Below are 12875 nucleotides of genomic sequence, written 5' to 3'. Positions count from 1 at the left end.
TTATGGCTTTTACCTCCACTACTATATTACCTTTTTCCGTTAGTAGTATCTGCACACTTTTTGTTTGCTAGAATATTAATAGAAAGTAAATAACACGTGGACATAGGTATACATATACTACCCAAATGTAAGAAGAAAGGTAGCTTTTACACTTATCAAAAGAAATATACAGATTTCTGTTTGGGGAGAACTTTCCCTGTTCTTGTGTTTTCTTGTGCTCTCTTTTGGTTTCAGGTCTTTGCGGGAGATCATCGTCGCGGGAAGGTCCGAGGGAATCCATCATAAACGCTTGCTCTGATTACCTAGAAGAGCAAGTCGGATGGCAGACGGGCATGAAGAAGGAACTGGAAAGCCTGCGAGAGAACCACCCGAAGATCCAAGCTGTCGTGTTTGCCGCTAACCAAGCACAAATCAGCGATCAGAACCCGACTTTCAACAAATGGATATGACAGCTGCGAGATGCTATTGATGAGGCAGATGATCTGCTCGATGAGTTTGAGTACACAAAGCATAAAGAACAGCTCACCAAAAACACGGAGGAAACAAAGGTGCGTTCCACCACCGCTGAGGTGCCGAGTGCGGACTGGTCCGGCTGGACGCAGGATCCGCTGCTCCGCAGCTGTGCGGTCTCGCGGGTTGGACGCGCGCGACGACGCGACCTGACGAGCTGACGGAACGCGACCTGAGTAGCGGGTTTTGCGAAACGGGTCAATTCGGATTGACTCGCGGGTTGTCCGGTCAACCCGAACCCAACCCATTTTTCAAGCGGGTCAAAAATCTGAATTCGGACTCGACCCGTTTCGCAAACGGGTTGACCCAAACCTGGATTTTTCCGGGTCGGGTCTGGGTCAAATTTCGGATCGGGTCAAAAATTGACACCCCTGGTTGCTAGGGGAAATTATTAGGTCCGATCACCGTACCTAAAAATAGGTCCGGACATCCAATTAAAACTTGTCACGTTGACTGCGCTTTAGGTGTGCTTTTACTGTGCTTTAATTGTACTTTGACTATATTTTACCTTCGCTTTACCTGCATTTTTTTTATGTGTTTGACTTAAAATTTCGCATATACGTGTACATTCCACATGTTAATATTTTATTGGTATCCGGACCTATCTCTATGTTCGGTGACCGGACCTAATAATTTTCCATTTGCTAGACACAAGTCCAGCCGTCCAAAAAGGAGAAGTCTAGGGTTCGACGGTTCGCAATCATCATTGTGCAAGGCAGCAGTGACGCAGGAGCGTCCATTTAAATAAATTGTATTTTCTTGTTAGTGATTGGTGTAGCCCTATTTCTTGTGTAGCATATTATGTGACTACCTGAAGTCTATAAATATAGGCCAATGTCTTGTAATAATGTTAGATTTTGAGATATGAATATGATGTGAGTTTAGTCTCATGTGTTTCCTGTATCCTAAGAGTGATTCTTAGGTGATGGATCTTGCCTCCAAGAAGTTCTTGGAGCGGTGTTCGGCGGAGCATTTTCTTGGGGCATATTCAAATTTTACCTATGTAACCAGCCATATATTTCCTGGACATCAACCAAGAAAATTGATTTCGTTATCTTCTAGGCACTAATAACCATTTAATTTGATTCTTGGTCTAAAAATTAGCAGATAAACAAAGCAAGATGTGGCCTCATCAGACTCGGCATCAATGACACCGGCCAAGTAGGGGGCTCGACGAATCCACGTCAACAATCCGGTGACGGTAGCCGAGCACTGCTCCAAGAACTTCTTGGAGGAAAGGGGTCACCACCTGAAATCCTTCAGGATACAAAAACCCAAAATAAGAGTAAAATTACTCAATTCTTATTTATCTCAAAAATCTATCCTTATTACAAGACATTAGCCTATATTTATAGACTTCTGCTGGTCACATAATAGGCTACACAAGAAATAGAGCTACACCAATCACTAACAAGAAAATAAAATTTTATTATATGGACGCTCCTGCGTCATTCTACCGGGGTAGGAGGGAACTTTGATCTCGTAGAAAGAGATCCAGTTGGCCACCATAAGAAGATGGGTTTGGTTGGATAAATCGGTCTGGATATTTCCACCCGGTGTCATGTTTCCTACCAATCTTCAATTTCTTAAAGGTAGCATAATCAAATGAAATACCCTTGCTTTGTATTCCAATTCTTGCACCTCTTGTCGCCCCAAGACCAACAACTGCCAGACCAATACAAAGCACATTTTCCTTGCATTTTCCTGAGAAGATAGGAAGAACATGGTCTCCTTCATTGAGTTCAATAACAACCCATCCATTATGAACACTTTCAAATGCAGAAATTATGGTATGAACATTTCCACTGCATTCGATACTTCGATCGACTCTACTATTATTATTTTCAGCAATATCCTCTTGAATCTTCTCATCTTTATCATCTATGGGTTGATCCAGATAAAGAACTCCATCAAACATGTCATCCTCATACACGTCATATACGGGTTCATCAAAGAAAGGCAAAGACGGCGATTTCAGCAATGGATCTTCAATTTCTTCGAAGCTGAACTCGATCGAGGGAGGGGTGGATGAGATTTGATCATCTAAAATGCCCTCCTCGTCGTCGTCGGTTTGTAAGGATCTTCGTTCAATCCTTGACAATCTTAGTTTGAGTCGGGCAATTTCTTGTAGGAGATCTTTGATGTCTGCTTCTTGTAGTGGTCTTTCATGATTTCGTTGAGGTGACATCTTCTGGCGCCAAACTTACTTAAAATCTTCCTATTGTCGCCAAAAATATAGAAATAGGCAACTTAAAGAAATTAAAAGATCAAGAAGAAGCTTCGGTAGTGATGCTGCAGAATCCCGGATCCCACGACACCTCCGTTCCTTCCTCTCCTCACAATATTTTGGAGAAATCCAAGAATGTCAGATCAAGGACAAGACAAAACATTAATCTGATGCAACTTGTATATGAGCATTCTTTGTCTAACTCCCAGTTGCTCCTGCACGCCTTCCAGCTCAGCACTAGGTCCCCTCGCTCAACCAGCGAACCCGGCCAAGAACTCCTCCGATCACGACACCAAGCCGCGTGGCCTCCGGCCAAGATCTCCTCCATTCCCCGCAAGCCGTCCACGTCAAACAGCAAAAGCCGTCCGACCCTCACATGAGCAATCTTCATCGCGAACACTGCGCCTCCGGCTTCAAGCGCCTGAACTAGCTTCTCGCGCACACTTCCCGTGGATCAACAGCCTCAAGCTTCTCCTGCCTCCGGTACCATATGACACCAAATGTGACTCCTCGAAGGGTGACAAACGACCTCCGACGAACACAACCACGGCTTCTACTAACTTCGCCTGGCTTCACCACCAAGAAAAATGGAGAACTCGTTAAGAAACAGATTCATTCTTCCGAATCAGTAACTCATTTGCATAGTAGGCAATGCCAGCATCTCTGCCGGACTCGGAGGAGACGTCACGGTCACGAGAACGAAAATCAACACAGGGAATATGATACAATTGTGAATTACAATTGTTCGTCTCACTGGAGCGATCAACTGCTTGATTCGTCGAAATCTTGGAATCAAGAACCACACGAGAACACCACCACCTGAAAGGAATCAGAGATCGGACCCAAGACCAGCACAGGGTACCGTCACCTGAGGGAATTCAGGATACAGAAGAACAATGCCAAATGACGCCGGCGATGGAGCGATACAGCAACGGACAAGAAAGCCAGCAACTTGCCGGCTCTGATACCAAATGACACCGGCCAGGTAAGGGGCTCGATGAATCCACGTCGACAATCCGGTGACAGTCGCCAGACATTGCTCCAAGAACTTGGAGGAAAGGGATCACCACCTGAAATCCTTCAGGATACAGAAACCGAAAATAAAAGTAAAATTACTCAATTCTTATTCATCTCAAAAATCTATCCTTATTACAAGACATTAGCCTATATTTATAGACTTCAGGTAGTCACATAATAGGCTAAACAGGAAATAGAGCTACACCAATCACTAACAAGAAAATACATTTTTTTTTTATGGACGCTCCTGCGTCAATCAACCACTTCAAGATGTAGAGATCGAAGATCTTCTACAAGAAATGGCACGACTCAAACAACGATTATCGAGGCTTGAACAAAGGAAAGATGTGCGCCCCCTTGCCCGGGACTTTGTTGGCATTTATCCACGAGATGATCATATCTCTTCTATCTACGAAGACATATTTGACAGACCACCTCGTAAGTTTTCCACCACACCTTCGATCGAGCTCCGCTTTGAAGAATTGGAAGATCCATTGCCGAACTCGTCGTATTTGCCTCTCTACGATGAACCCGTGTACGATGTGTATGCTGACGACATGTTCGGTGGAGTTCTTGATCTTGATCAACCCATGTATGACGATGACCAGAGCAAGATGGATGCTCCGCCGGAGTTATGCATGCATATTCCTCCTGTTAAGGCAATAAATATGCTTGCCATCACTGATAAGAGGAATGTTCCAAGTAAACTATTTTATGAAGGTGGAGATAAGCATGAAGGCGACTTAAAAGATTAGATATGCTGCAAGATTGTTGTTCGCTTGGATTGCTATCGTAGTCCTAAAAACCCCGTTGGTCCATGGCAATGTGAGTTTTGCAAGGTAACATCCTTACAGGCAAGTTATAGGAATCAACAATTGAGTAGCAGTGAAGAGACTTGTTCTAGAGTCCAGTATAGTTTATGCAGTGGTGTTGACACTGGTTGGATTTATCCAGACCGGTTTAGCCAACCAAACCCACCTCCTTATGGTGGCCAACCGGTTCTCTTTCTACGAGCTCAAAGTTCCCTCCTACCCCGGTAGAATGACACAGGAGCGTCCATTTAAATAAATTGTATTTTCTTGTTAGTGATTGGTGTAGCCCTATTTCTTGTGTAGCCTATTATGTGACTACCTGAAGTCTATAAATATAGGCCAATGTCTTGTAATAAGGATAGATTTAGAGATATGAATATGATGTGAGTTTAGTCTCATGTGTTTCCTGTATCCTAAGAGTGATTCTTAGGTGGTGGATCTTGCCTCCAAGAAGTTCTTGGAGCGGTGTCCGGCGACCGTCACCGGATTGTTGACGTGGATTCATGGAGCCCCCTACCTGACCGGTGTCAAGCAGGACACTCCAGACAAATGCAACGAAAACACAAGCGGCACAGCATAACATAATCAGAGAAAATAATGAGGTAACTAGAGGGAATAGCCAACCTTGACGCAGTCAAATAATCTCCATATCCATGAGAAATTTGCCATTTCTCCATCTAGAAACCATGAAGCTTAGTGCTTTCTTAATCAACGAAAAGCCACAGGTTTATGTTTTGAATGGGATTTTGTCTATTGGTTTTGTTGCCTTCGATTCGCTGATGCTGCTCTCTGTTTCGATTTTATGGATGGGTGTTTTGATTCCAGGGACGATGGTGTATGCCCGTCCTGATTTTTCCTTTGGACGGTCTTCGAGCAACCAAAGGTGCCAATTTTATCTGATTTTAGCGGTTGAATTCTCTCATTGATCCAGAGTCCTGGTTTTTTACTTTTAATTTTGGCTCTTGCCTCTCATTTTATCCTGATGTAATTTTGTGAGACAGCCTTTTGCCTGTTTCTTTTTGAACCTTTACTCAATTATTTTTTTCTGAGCACTCAAAGCATCAAATAGGTAGCAGATGATAGAGAACACACCTCTGTTTCGTCCATGTTTTGGTTCAGCTTTTCTTCATGCTTCATGTACTCAAACTCATAGAGCACATCATCTGCCTTATGAAGAAAATTGGAAATGGCCAAATTTACTTAACATATTTGAGATAAATTTGATTTAGTCAAAATTAGTTTTATGTGATTGAATTAGATCACCTGAAATCATTTTAATGAAATTCAATTTAATTAGATATGAACTAATTCAATTCTAGTCGCAAATGAAATTTCACTTATCCTCGAATTGAGTTGACAAGGCTACATTTAACTTGCTCTTGACTCCTCAAATGAGAAGACGAAGACGAAGATTATAAATTTGATTTCGAAAATGAGGTCAACAAAGCAAAGAATTATCTATTGCTAAGAACATTATGGATCATGATAATTAGTCATTGCGCTTCATCAGTGATTTTATTCATAACATATTCTAATCCAATAAGAAGAATGGTAGAGATATAGCTTTTACATATTCCGAACAATATCCATTTCAAGCCATTTACTAATCTTAATTAATCTTTTGGATGAGTTTTGTTCCACTGAGTTTAGAATTTCATTACAATAAGTTGCTTTTTATTTGACAAACACAAGCTGCACAAGCTCAAGCCTTCAAAGTAACATCAAGCAAGTATATGAAAATAAAAATAAAAAAAACTTTATTGAATATTTTTCTGCTTTTTCTGTCATGCTTCCCCGTCTTCTAATAATTTAGGTAACTCTATTCACATCTATATTAATTAATATTAATCAATTCTATGTGGGTCTTTGAATCCAATTTTAACTAGTGTGATATTAAGTTTAGGTCACAAAATCTTTTTCTAATCAACAATCTCAACATTCCAAAATTATGTAAGTCACATCTCCTAGGTGTAAATCCATTTTCATGGCATCCCATATATTTTCAGATGTAAGTCCGCTCTTACAACACCCATTCTGCATAAATCAATCTCTAAGATTAATTTGTTAGAATGCAATTATGTATATATAATCAATGTCGATGCATCAATTTTTAAAATATAAATTAAAATTTTTTGGGACATTTAGGCCATTTAAGGCAAACTCACACACACAATGCATACAGAAAGAATTGAATCCAAGACCTCGTAGTTAGAAACCTAAGCTCTCAACCAACAGGCCAAGGTGAGCTGTGTATAAATTAATTTTTCATTATAAAATTCACTTCTTCACATGTGAATTTGAGCATGACATCTATAAAAGGAATTTGCTGTGGTACTGCTTTTTGTAAATTTTTTCCCTCATTAATTTAGGAGTGTAGCATGTGGATCTACATTACTAAGTGGCAGAGAAAGCAATTTTTGTGCCTGTGACGTGCTTTTGGAGCTTTGTTGAAAAGCAAAAACATTGCTGTCATTCAGGATGGCTCTTTGCTGATTCAATTTTTTGGGTTTAATGCTCAATTTAAGGATTTTATCATTGGGGACTCTTGGTGTTTGCCCCATAATTTGCCTGCCTCTGTTGCATCTGTTATTAGAGGTCTTCTTATTCTTAATACCACTGCTAACTGCTTAGTTTTGGGGAATTCGGGAGATGGATCATTTGGCCTCTTCATGAAAGAATTTTATAAGGATTTTCCCTCTTATTCATGGGCAAATCTGATTTGGCATAAAAACATGTTCTGAGATATTCAGTATATGCTTGGCTTGCGCTGGTGGGAGGCCTTAAAATTGTGGATGCTTTGAACAGGTGCAACATCCCGGCTGATTTGGCTTGTTATTTGTGTCATTCACACAGCGAAAGTGTTTCTCATATGTTCTTTGAATGTCATTATTCTTTTGCTATCCTGTCTGTCCTCATTCTTAATAATAGAAGACTTCTTCTTAGACCTACCATTACTTATCTTTTGGAATGGATAAATGATATAGAGAATGTTGGTCAAGATGTTAAAAACCTATTTTTTCTTATATCCTGTTGCACTATCTACTTTATTTGGAAGGAAAAGAATGATAGACGCCATGGGGGCTCGATTAACAACATATCAATTGCTACAATCAAAATTAAGAGGGCTGTTTTTGAAAGAATTTGCAAGTTGAAGAACTCTTACAAGCTACTGGAAATGCTTTAATACTTTCAGATGGGTACAGAATTTTTTCTGTGGCTGATGCTGTAATTGCTTCTTTTGGGCTATCATGTGGTTATCTTACGTTTTTGTTGCCATGGACAATGATGTGGTCCATTTATATAAACTCCTTGGATGGTCTTCGGGCAACCAGGGGTTTTGATGGCTTATCTGAAGACATAAAATGGACGTTTTTCTGCTCGTGCTGTTTTGGAATTTTTTTGAGTAGTAGCTTTTGATTTTTGGCTCCCTCTTTTAGATTGTGGCTCACAGTTTTGTATTTTTGGAGGTCTCTTTTTGTTTTGGCTCCTTGGAGCTGCTCCTATCTTGTGCAGGAGCCTCTGTTTTTTCATTTATATTCTCATTGCTTGTATTTCTTTTGAGTTAATATATGGGCTAAGCCCAAAAGTTTCCCAAAAAAAAAGAAAAAAAGGCAAGAATTTTAATTGGCAGACAGCTATGTCTTTCTGCATGTGATGTCCTTTGGACTTTAATGTCAGCAATTCATTAGAAGACAGGGAAGCTTTCCAGCCAAAGCAGTAAAAAAACTGTCCAAACGAAACCTAAGCATGTGTTTGCTTGACTTGACGTTAAGTTTTATTGTTTATGCGACGCCACATTTGACCATTTCCAGCTGGAGTTCCTTGGCGCTATTGACGTCTCCGATAAGCCGTCAGAAACGGTGGAGATGAAGGATGTAAGGATTTCCCTTATCTTAGCCAGGATATAGTCGTGAGCCAGTAGACTATCTAATCTGCATCTTTTTCAATCTCCTTTTTTTTTCTTACTGTTAAGTTGTTCTGCTCTACATCGATAGTCGTTGCCATGGCGGAAATGTTTCTTGATCCAATTATGGAGATCATCAGCGCTGGCTTCCGTTACCTGAAAGATCAAGTCAGATGACATACAGGCATGAAGGAGGACCTGGTAAAGCTGCAAGAGAATCTCCCCAATATCCAAGCTGTTGTCCACTTTGCTTACAGCCAAAGAGCAGATCACAGACCAAAATCTGCATCTTAACAAATGGCTATGGAAGCTACGCGATGCCATTGATGATGCATATGACGTGGTTGATGAAATCCATGAAGACATGGAACTTTAAAAACAGGTGACCAAAAACAAGAAGCTGAGAAAGGGTGCATCATGAAATCCATGAGGAAAAGACTTTGTCAAAATTGGCAAACGTGCTCTCAAAATTGATCCCACCATGAAGCGACTGGAGGAGGCTGTGCATTATCAAGTTTCAACAACTGGTGTTGATACTTTCCTTCATCTTGTAAAACACGCAAAGAAGGAGCTTCACAAGCAGCAGCTTGTGCTGCACGGAGCACGGGAAATGGGATCCTTGCCTGAAAATGATATCTTTTGGCAGGGCAAGGATAAGGAGCTTGTTATGGAGTGGCTGAGGAATCCATCAGATGAGCATCGGGGAACTCATTTGTACAAAAACATTTCTCTTCTATCTATAGTGGGCCATGGTGGTATGGGGAAGACAACTCTCTTGCAACATGTTTATGAAGATTAAATGACAAAGGAATTTAATAGTAAAATGTGGGTTTGGGTTTCCAAGAACTTTGATGTGAAAAAAGTCATTGCAGATATGTTGGAATGTCTTAAGAAGGAGAGGCCTTGTTTTGAGACACTTGGGGCACTTCGTAACAACTCGAACGGATTCAGTTGCACTCATGTTTGCTAATGCAATTAAAAAGGAGGAAATAGTTAAATTAGAGGGCCTAGAGGAAGATGAGTGTTTGCAGCTCCTCAACTCTCATGCATTTGCTGGTGTAAATAATTAAGAACCATTGCTGGAGAGAGAGTTAAAAAGCTTTTAGGATCTCCATTGGCAGCTAAAGCCATTGGTGGTGTTCTGAAGGACAACTTGGATGAAAGGCATTGGAGGACAGTTCTAGAAAGCAATTTATTGAATCAAAATTCTATCTATTCCATCTTAAGACTGAGCTATATAGTTCTGCCAAATCATCTACAAAATTGTTTTACATTTTGCTGTATGTTCCCACAAGATCATGAGTTTGATAAAGATCATTTAGTCTTAATGTGGATTGCATTGGGTTTCATTCAGCCATCTCAAAGAATGATTTTGGAGGATATCGGAAGAAGGTATTTTGATGTTTTAGTCAAAAAAAGCTTTTTGATGAAGCATCATCTCTCAAAATTTTTGAGATTATTCGACATTTGTTCTAACTAAAAATCCAGACATCTTAAAAAAGATTGAGAAGTTTAAACATTTGCATTTTCTTTTCTTGTTCTATGGAAATTTCAATCAGGATCTTTGCAGTGCACATTGAAATATTTAAAGCATCGAGATGCTTGTTATTATACATATTTACTGATGAATTGGAAATGATACCTGAGGAGATTAAATATTTGAAACATCATCGATATCTGAAGATTGAAAGAGTTGAAGTCACTAGGCTACCAAGATCTCTAAGTAATCTCTATTACTTGTAATACATAATCTATGATAATTGGATGCCAACACGGCTTAAAGTTGATGATTTTTTTTCTAAGTGACATTAATAACCTTTCTAATTTGTGTTACCTTGACTTGTCTGAGAATTATATTTTATCAATATATGGGATTGGGAAGCTAAACGCCCTTCTAGAATTGTATTGATTTGATCTTAGAAATAAGATGGGCTATAGAATTGATGAGTTGAAGTATTTGAATGATCTTTACAAATTAGGAACCAATCGCCTTGAAAATGTAAAGAACGCCAAGGAGGCTTCCTATGCTTTGTTCTGAAAGTTAGGTCTTCTCTTTGTGAGCTGGAATTTGGGCAGCTCAAATCTTTAGAGTCTCTACCTTCCTCCTTGGAAATCTTTTCTTCACTTCAGAAATTATCTATTACAAATTGCCCCAATCTGATCTCTCTCGGAAGATATCGAGAAGTGGGGCCACTAATAATTGCCATCTCATGCATGCTCAGCGATCTTAGCATAAGTGATCCATTGGTGTTGCTAATGGAGCCCTTGAGAAGTATCGCCTCCTTAAAAAAAGCTGAGTATTTGGTCAAATGATAATCTGGTTTCATTTTCAAATGAGGAGCTGTGGTTTCTAAAAGTTAGATCTTCTCTTTCTGAGCTGCAATTTTTCTTTCTCAAATCCTTACGGTCTCTCCCTTCCTCCTCGGAAAGCATATCTTCAGTTCAGATACTATCTATTCACAACGTTCCTATGCTCAGGGAATTATCAAACCTTCCTCCCTCTTTGAATGATCTAATAATTAGGGAATGTCATCCAGAGTTATTTGAGTGCTATGGAGAGGTTGGAGGCTCGGATCGGCAGAGGATTGCTCACATTCCTGATATCTATATTAAGCGCTCATATTAGGTCCAATTGCTTTAAGGAAAATTTCAAAATACAAAAGCAAACTTCTTTCTTCTTATCTTATTTGTTTGATATGAAATATGAAGGATGCAATCTCAGCATTAACAAGTTTGTATCACTTGATTGATGCACTCAATTTTGTTTATGTATGACTTGGTGGTCCCTTTATATATAAATATATTCTTCTTTAATATTTCGTTATATATGTCGTCAAATTTCAGATAGTGATCATTTCTTTGGTTCCTTTATACATAAATATATTCTTCTTTGAAATCTAAATAGTTGTATCAAAATTTAATTCTTTTCTTATTGATTTGTCGAAATGAAGCAATCATTGAACAATGATAATTGCCTTCTCTACTTCTCTTCTTGGGAAGTTAGACAAGTCACTGTTAATGGTAGTTGGTGTCTCCCCACGGCTTTTCCCCACACTATCATCAATGAAATTATAACAATCCCTATTGCTGACCAGGGGTTTTGATGGCTTTTCTGAAGACATAAAATGGATGTTTTTCCTGAGTCTTGGCGGGGTTCTCATCCTCCTTTTCTGCTTGTGCTATTTTGGAATTGTTTTGAGTAGCAATTTTTGATTTTTGGCTCCCTCTTTTAGATTGGGGCTCACAGTTTTGTATTTTTGGAGGTTTCTTTTTTGTTTTGGCTCTTTTGAGCTGCACCTATCTTGTGCAGGAGCCTCTGTTCTTTCATATATATTATCATTACATGTATTTCTTTTGACCCCCCCCCCCCCCCCCCCCCAAAAAAAAAAAAAAAAAAAAAAAAAAAAAAAAAAAAAAAAAAAGCCAAGAATATTAAGTGCAGACAGCTGTGTCTTTCTGCATGTGATTTCCTTTGGACTTTAATATCAGCAATTCTTTGGAAGATAGGGAAGCTTGCAAGCAAAAGCAGTAAAAAAACTGTCCAAATGAAACCTAAGCGTGCATTTGCTTGACTTGATGTTAAGTTTTATCGTTTATGCGACGCCACATTTGACCATTTCCAGCTGGAATTCCATGGTGCTATTGATGTCTCCGATAAGCCGTCGTATTTCAAAGAAATGGTTGAGATAAAGGATGTAATGATTTCCCTTATCTTAACTAGGATATAGTCGTGAGCCAGTAGACTATCTAATCTGCATCTCTTCCAATCTCCTTTTTTTCTTACTGTTTATTTGTTCTGCTCTACATCGATCCTCGTTGCCATGGAGGAAATGTTTCTTGATCCAATTATGGAGAAGATCATCAGCGCTGGCTTCCGTAACAACTCGAACTGAACGGATTCAGTTGCACTCATGTTTGCTAATGCAATTAAAATGGAGGAAATAGTTAAATTAGAGGGCCTAGAGGAAGATGAGTGTTTGCAGCTCCTCAACTATCATGCATTTGCTGGTGTAGAGAACCCCCCTAATGATCATAAAAAATTAAGAACCATCGCTGGAGAGAGAGTTAAAAAGCTTTTGGATCTGCATTGGCAGCTAAAGTCATTGGTGGTGTTCTGAAGGACAACTTGGATGAAAGGCAGTGGAGGACAGTTCTAGAAAGCAATTTATTGAATCAGAATTCTATCAATTCCATCTTGAGACTGAGCTATATAGTTCTGCCAAATCATCTACAAAATTGTTTTGCATTTTGCTGTATGTTCCCACAAGATAATGAGTTTGATAAAGATCTTTTAGTCTGAATGTGGATTGCATTGGGTTTCATTCAGCCATCTCAAATAATGATTTTGGAGGATATCGGAAGAAGGTATTTTGATGTTTTAGTCAAAAAAGCTTTATTTGACAAG

The sequence above is a fragment of the Dendrobium catenatum genome, unplaced genomic scaffold, assembly GCF_001605985.2.
Source record: "Dendrobium catenatum unplaced genomic scaffold, ASM160598v2 fragScaff_scaffold_231, whole genome shotgun sequence".
NCBI lineage: Eukaryota > Viridiplantae > Streptophyta > Magnoliopsida > Asparagales > Orchidaceae > Dendrobium > Dendrobium catenatum.
This window is presented reverse-complemented; position numbering follows the sequence as displayed.